The 7,487-nt window shown below is 50.1% G+C and overlaps 1 pseudogene; it reads right to left on the bottom strand.

Annotated features, from left to right (window-relative positions):
* Positions 1–2,472: 2,472 nt before the first annotated feature.
* On the bottom strand, positions 2,473–5,781 carry LOC122153741 (annotated as a pseudogene).
* Between the last annotated feature and the right edge of the window lie 1,706 nt (positions 5,782–7,487).

Raw genomic sequence — 7,487 nt, forward strand, 5'->3', positions numbered from 1 at the left:
CCCACTGTGTCACTGATTTAAGAGGCTTGTGAATTAAAATACCCTTGACGGGTTTGGCTCACTGCAGCAAAGGGTGGTACAACTTTTAGCTCAGATCCATCTATAAATTCTGTGCCACAGATACGCGCAAGGAAGCGTGCAGGCCGTGCTGGTCATGCGCAACACAAAGCATCTTTGCCTCAGACCCCCCGTGGCCCCCGTCGGTGTCTCCGAGCGTTGGGCTCAGTGCAGCAGCTGACGACGGGGGGGTCTCACTGGGATGCGAGCTGTTGCAAACATCAGCTGGCTGCACCAGACATGATCACCTGCTCCCAAGGAAGTGGGCTGTGGTAAACAATTACTGCTGCCAGCTCCAGTACAGCCGGCACGTCGTCCCGTAACTTCATGAATACTTTTTCTGAATTAGTCAGTTTAGGCTTCTTTGCAGCAGTTTTGCTGCATTTGCTTTTTGGTGCTTGTCAGCGTTTCAAAGTAAACAGCGGGACAGCCTTTTGCACTGCATCCGGGGGCTCCAGAGAGTCAAAAGCCCTCACCTCCCTCCACCCGCTGGCAAAGCTCTGCCTTACGCAGCCCAGGACACCAGGAGCCTTCTCTGCACGGGGGCCACTTCTGCCTCACGGTCAGCTTGGTGCCCAGCAGGCTCCCAGGGTCTCTCTGCCAAGCCTCTTTCCAGCTGGGCAGCCCCCAACACATGCTGGTGCATGGGGTTGTTCCTCCCCAGGTGCAGGACTTGGCCTTTCCCCTTGTTGAACTGCCTGAGGTTCCCGTCAGCCCATTTCTCCAGCCTGTCAAAGTCCCTCCGCGTGGCAGCGTGACCCACCGGGGTATCACCTCTCCACTCAGACCAAAACAGGAGTTTTACTCTAAAAGGCCACGAGCATATCGGAGACCGTCTGCCTCGGAATTCTACAATCAGGCTTATCTCACTCAAGCGCAGCCCACAGATTCTCCTGCAGAGTCTGTGCGGCTGCTCCATAAGCACGAATCTACAGCAGCAGGTGAGAAGAAGAAAGAGTTTCAGCTCTCTAGCCCAACAACCCCCAGCAGAGAAGATCCCGGAGCTGATGCAGCCCACAGCTTTGACTTCCCTTTAAATGAAAAAACAAGCCAAACCACCCCAGAACTTGACGCTAGAGCCAGTTTACCCAGCTACCTCCTGTGGCTATTCCCTGACAAAACTCCGCTGTCATCCAAGGGGTGCAGTCCCTGCCTAACGCGGCAGAGTTTGCAAAAGCTCCCGGCGTCAGTTCTGAAATGATGCTCTTTTTCACACCGCTTGGTGTACCTGGACAGACGGACGTAGGTGCTGAGTGCCTCAGCACAGAACACACACGCAGCCTTCCTGGCAGAGGGAGACCGTAGTCAGCAGGACACCTCCAGCGCGCCACCCCCCAGTGACATCTCACTGCTTGCCCCTCGCATCACAGATTCCAGAATCACAGCATCACCATGAAGACAAAGGCCTTCCAGAATCTCTGGAGGTCACCCGGCCCAGCCCCCCTGCTCAAGCAGGGTCCCCCAGGGCAGGCTGCCCAGCACCCTGGCCAGACAGCTGTTCAATCCCGAATGCTGAAACATACTTTTACAAACAGCAACCTGACAAGCTGAACTGCGGGGACATCTGCAACACGGGCAACAGGCCTGGGTTTTTGGTGACTCTCTCCTACAGATTTAAGTATGTTCTCCCCACGCGAGGGAAACAACGCCACACCAGCAAAGCCTAACTTTTTTTTACCACGCACTCTAATCAAAAGAAGCCTATGCACAATAACCTCCCTAGCAAAGTATATGCCCATGAGAAACTATCACCTAATTAATTAAACAGCTGTGTAGTTTGTGGCAAGATGCAGCTCATTTTAAGTTAAAAACTGAACGGAACTTGGAAGCGTGTCTCCTTTGTTTCCCCACTGGGGGGAAAGGATGGCTATCATATATATATATATATATAAAATACATATCTATAAAACGTATATAAGCACATATCATAAACATACATATAACAGATACCCTTCGGGCTTTGAAACTGAGAGAAAATGAGCTCCTAACAAAAATTCAGCGTAAATTTCATTTCACTCTACTCAGAGCAGTCCCCTCATCTGTTTCCACCTCAACTAGCCACCCACTCATACAGAGTTCAGAAAAAAGATGAATGGCCTCTTGCAGGATTTTTGATTTTGCACGGTTACATTCCTTACAATACCTAAAGCCGTCCTCACGGTCTGTCTTCTCTGGTTTGCAAAACAGCAATAAATACGCCCTGTTTTGGGTATAATCGTAGCGCACCCACCTTTAAATTTCTTTGTCAGCTTTGTGAGAGGAGGAGAGAACAGGAAGGACTCCTTTTCCTCAACAGGCCGTTTCTGATGCATGGCAGTTCTGCAGGATCTGGTTCTTGAAACAGGATCTGTTGAAGTTCTTGATCCTTCATCACGTCCTGACAGGTTTATGTCTTCAAGCAGCAAAGGACTGCCATCAGGTCCTCGGCAGAAGGCCTCCTCCCCTGTGCTCTCCTTCAATAACGATCGTCTCTTTCTGCCCCGACGGGCTCTCCTTACTGGACTCTGAAACAGAAAAGGCCCAAACAATAGGCCTCAAACCAAAGTTGACTTCTGAGTGCATTCCCCCACCAGCAATCAGCATCTTAGCAGCAGAATGAAGCAACCAGCACCTTATCAGCATGAAAATGCAACCCTGGGAACAATCCCTGGGAACTGTAAGTAAACAATAGGAAGTAACTATAAATCCCAAATGTAAAGAAAAACAGAAACTCCTCAGACGTGCCCGGATCCTGGCCAGATCCGGACACGCCTGAGTGAGGCATGTCAATCTACCAGGTATCTCCTGTGCATTTCGTTTAGACTTGTTTGTTAAACTGTATAAAAGCCAGACCCTCTCACAGCACAGACGGAGACCTCACCTACGAGTGGACACACTGCGTAGGACTTCCCAATTTCTGGGAAAGGCTCTCTGATCCTTCGCTGTGACGGGGCTCCCCAGCTGATGCACGGGTCGGGGTGATGGTAAAGTATGAGGGCAATTGGTGATGGATCTTTCTTAATCACTATAGCCAGCTTTATGTAGTAACGACTAGGTGCATTACCTTGCTTATTCTTTCTGCTGCTTTAAACAGTAATGTCTAGGTGCATTACCTTGCTTATTCTTTCTGCTGCTTTAAGGTAAAATAAGCCTATTTCTTTAGCTTGGTGTCTGTGTCCTTTGTGTTAACCCCGTCAATTGGCAAACCAGACTCCCGGGTGTGGCTGATTCCTCATTTGCCTGTGGAAGTTCTTGCTCACGAGTATCCGTTTTTTCTGGCTTGGCATGTGGAACTCTTCTTCTGCCCCTAGGAGAACCAAGGATTTCCACTCTCCCACCTGCACGTATGCCTTCCTGAGTACAGGCAGATTCTTTGCCTGCCAAGAAAATTTGTGCCCCCTTCCTCGCGCGTCTTCTAGGAGTGACAGGAAGTTTAAATCCTGCCCGAGGAAGCGATGATTTAGACAGATCAAGGGCAGAATTTTCCAAAACTTCTGATGAACTCCTCTTCCTCCTTCTGCCTCTTTTAGTTGGCACAGGTAAGAGGAGTTGGTCACTAGGCAGCCCCTCCTGATCCTTGACAATACTGCCAGTAAATTGTCAATCAATGAGTTTCGGTTTTCTTGCACTTCTGCTGGGACTGACTGCCTGTTTAATCTTCTGATCGGTGGCACTCTGGCCAGCTTCTTGACCTCCTGCTGAACTTTTTCTTCCTCTAGTCCTTTTGGAAGGAGCAGAAGCAATAACGCTACCTTCAGCAGGAGAACTTTCCTCGCTAGCCTCTTGCGAGACTTCAGAAGCAGCTTCCTCTGCTCTCCTTAATCCTCCTCTTGGAGTAACAGCTATGGGCAGCCTGCTGACGGACAACGCTTGTCCATCAGAATGGCTGCTTTCTACTTTTTCTGAATTAGTCAGTTTAGGCTTCCTACCTCTCCTAGGAGGAACAGGCATCACAGGTATTTGCTCATCTCGAGTATTTCCTCCCGTTTCAAGTCTACAAGTCTCAGGTGCTCCTTCTGTTCGCTTGGTACTTCTCCCAGGAGACATTCAAACAGAACCGGTCTGTCTGTCTGCAGCAGTTGATGAGTGCCTTCCGAGGGAATGCCTGGACTTCCACTCAGTTGTCCCCTTGTGTGTGTTCTAGCAGTGATGCCATACTCTACTTGATGCCTCCTGGTTTCATCTTCCACTCCCGTCACAGGTGATTAAGGGAGCCTTTGCCTTCTGGAATCTAGTGACCTTTGTCCTGGTTCGGGCTGGAATTGAGTTCATGTTCCTTTTCGGGAGCGAGAAGAATGCTGCCAGCACACTGAGCTTTCAAGGACTCTCCAAATCCCTATGTCCTGCCTTTGCGCAGGCACAAAAGAAGCAGGGATGGGACACGGCTGAAGCACCGGGCCCGGACTGGCCAACGGGCTATTCCACGTCATGTAACATCACGCTCGCTATGTAAAGGAGGGGTGGGCGGGAAGGGGCTCTCTCTCGCTTCCGGGATTGCAATCGCGGGGTCTTAGTATTTCGGGATCGCTAGCCGGGAACGGGCTGGGTGTCGGTCAGCGGGTGGTGAGCAACTGCACGGTGCATTGCCCGTTTCTAATTTCTATTACTGTCACCGTTTTATTTTATTACCATTAGTAAACTGTTTCTATCTCAACCTGCAAGTCTCCCTTTGCCCCTCCAATTCCCTCCCCCATTCCCAGGTGGGGGAGGGAGGCCGAGCGGCTGCGTGGTTGTTAACCGCTTCTTAAACCCTGAAAAGATGTATTTAGCACGTCAGTATGATATGAACACATAGCTGCTCGTCTAGTGGAATGGAAGACAAGTTCAGCTTTACCGATTCGTTCCTATGTTACTGAAAAAAGAACATGTCCCAGCACTCACTGAGTCTCAAGGTTAACTTGTTCTAAGAGCCTTGAAGTGACAGGGCAAACTTTCGGGTTTGATTTCAGAAGTGATCAGTAAAACAGAAAAAGATACGTGAGGAGAAGGCTGTTAAGCAGTTTCACAAAACAGTTTCCCAGGTTTTTGAAGCTCTGAAAATGACTCTGAGATATAAAGAGCTCTCGGTGTCCCTCAGCTGCATCACATTCACCATCGTCACTAGCTGGCAATTCACGTTCAATCTGTTGCTCTGAAGCAGCACAGCTGTGTTGAAGATTGCCTGGTGGATGGAGCTCACTACACGGCGATGTTTCAGGAGCTGCTTCTGAGGTTTCTGCCGTACCCACACTATCTTCAATAACCTGAAGGTAAAAAACGTCTGTTAATGCATTCTTAATTACCAGACAGACTAACTTCAAGCTGAGCTTGGTGAAACTGAGGACAGTGAAATGCTGCTTTTCCTTTCAGACCACCACCACGTGTAAAGTGGGAAACATACAATCTACTCCCTGCCACAGATAACAGTTCATGCGTTTAAGGGACAGAGAACAGACTATTCCATTTATGCAATGACACGCTCCATTTCTGCTCTTTCTGTTCCTGGATAACGATTTGCCACCACCCGTGAACAACGTGAGCAGTTTTACAACACAAGCTGCACACACGACCGGCAGCAATCGTCACGCTGCAGAACTTTCTGGACTGACCACAAATCCACAGGTCGTACAGACAGAGAACGCTTCCCTCTGCTTCTTCCAAGCCAACCAGCAGCCCAGTTCTCTTCTGCCAGGAAAACTCCTTTACCACACGCACAGTGGGAGGCTGTTTATTTGCTCCCTGGAAACGGTACGCAGAGAGCCGCGCTCCTGTCACAGAGCTCACCACCTGGAGTTGAGGACCACACGCCTGCCACGCCAGGCCATGGCTCCCTGGAAGAGAAACGCAAGAGGACTTAAGCAAAGGTCCAGCAGAAGACTGAAAACTGCCGAGAAGTCACAGTCACCGCCCTTTCCTTCAGTAAAAGTACCGAGCAGAGGAAGACCAACCCGCCCGATTCCGGTCAAGTAGTTAAAGCCACCCGTTGAAATCCTCAAGGAATGTATTTGAAAATTAACACCTTTGTTATTTTGCATTTGTACTTGTCAGTCCCTTCTCTCGGCCCTTCCTCACTTGGCAGGCTTCCCAGTCCTTTGATCATCTTTGTGGCCCTTTTCTGGACCCTCTCCAGCCTGCCCACATCTTTTTAGTACAGCGGGGACTAAACTGCTGGCAGACTCGAGGGTGGGCTAGCCAGTGAGCAGGAGGAAAACCCGTCTCTGGGAAGACCGGGTGTCTCAGCCAGCGGTGAGGGAGGGAGCCCAGGGTGGGGGCACAGAAGATAGCTGGGCTTGAGGCCATGCTGACCTCCTGGGGCTCTGTAAACGAAGGGCGTGCGTGGGAACCCCCGGAGTGACAGCACGCCCGCGGTGTCACTCGCGAGCTTGAATCGCAACAAGCCGGAGAGGAGGCCTCAATCTGCTGACTTCAAAACAAAATCTGGTCAGTCAGTAGCAGCAAGGCTATGGTTCAAAATCAAACGTAAAAATAAAGAGCCACGACATGCTTTTTTTCCTCTGTCCAAGAACTGTGCGTAATAGGAGTAACTCGACTGCCGGGCTGGGCGAGCCGAGGACTCAGGCCAAGGAGGAAGAACGTAGCCGACTCAGTATGAGTGATAAAGCATGCTTCAGTTTATTGATTTTCATTACAGCCTTTTATAATCCTTCTACTAATTATGCCTACTAGTCACTAGCTGATTGGCTTAAGCTCTAAGGGTCGTATTCTCACGGTCCACCTACTTGCAGCTAGCTTACAGCACAAGTTTCTCATAACACTAAGTTTCTCATGCTACTATTTCTGATTCCTGTTTACTTGTTTTCGATACACAACAGTACCGTAACACAATGTTTCTCAGACCACCGTTATCATAACACTAGGTTTCTTAGACCACTATTCCTAATTCCTCTCAACCTGTTTTCGACACACCACGGTACACAAGGCTGAAGTGTCCTTGACATTCCTCAGGTATCAGCAGCTGCGAGCAGCTGCAAGCAAACCCTAGTGAGGCTCAGCATCAGCAGCTAGAGCAGGCTCTGATCATACAATTGCTCGGTGGGCTCAGGACCCTTGTCTCTGAGCCATTCTCCAACACTCGACTACAGATAGGGATTTCATTTCCACATTGGTACGGCAAGCGAGATGGGAAGGAATGAGTTTCCACAGAAACACGTTCACAAACGGCATCCCTGCGTCGTTCCTGCTGGCACACAGCGGGGGAAGCTGGTTTGGGAGGACAAAGCACTTTCTGAAGGGGAAGGAACACAGGAGTAAATCGCAAGCAGCCCTCAGTAACCAGGGCAGTACTCTCACAGACAGACGGCCCTGCTGCACGGGCGTGAAGCTTTCTGCTTCCAGCAGTGCTCGAATCCGCTGGACAACCAGCGCAGGATGCTGATGGAGTGGGAGCATCCAGCAGCTACAAAAGCTGTACTGCATGGCTGAAAACTTGGCCTCTGCTGTAGCGGAGAGGC

The sequence above is a fragment of the Tyto alba genome, unplaced genomic scaffold, assembly GCF_018691265.1.
Source record: "Tyto alba isolate M040663 unplaced genomic scaffold, T.alba_DEE_v4.0 Super-Scaffold_22, whole genome shotgun sequence".
Classification (NCBI taxonomy): Eukaryota; Metazoa; Chordata; class Aves; order Strigiformes; family Tytonidae; genus Tyto; species Tyto alba.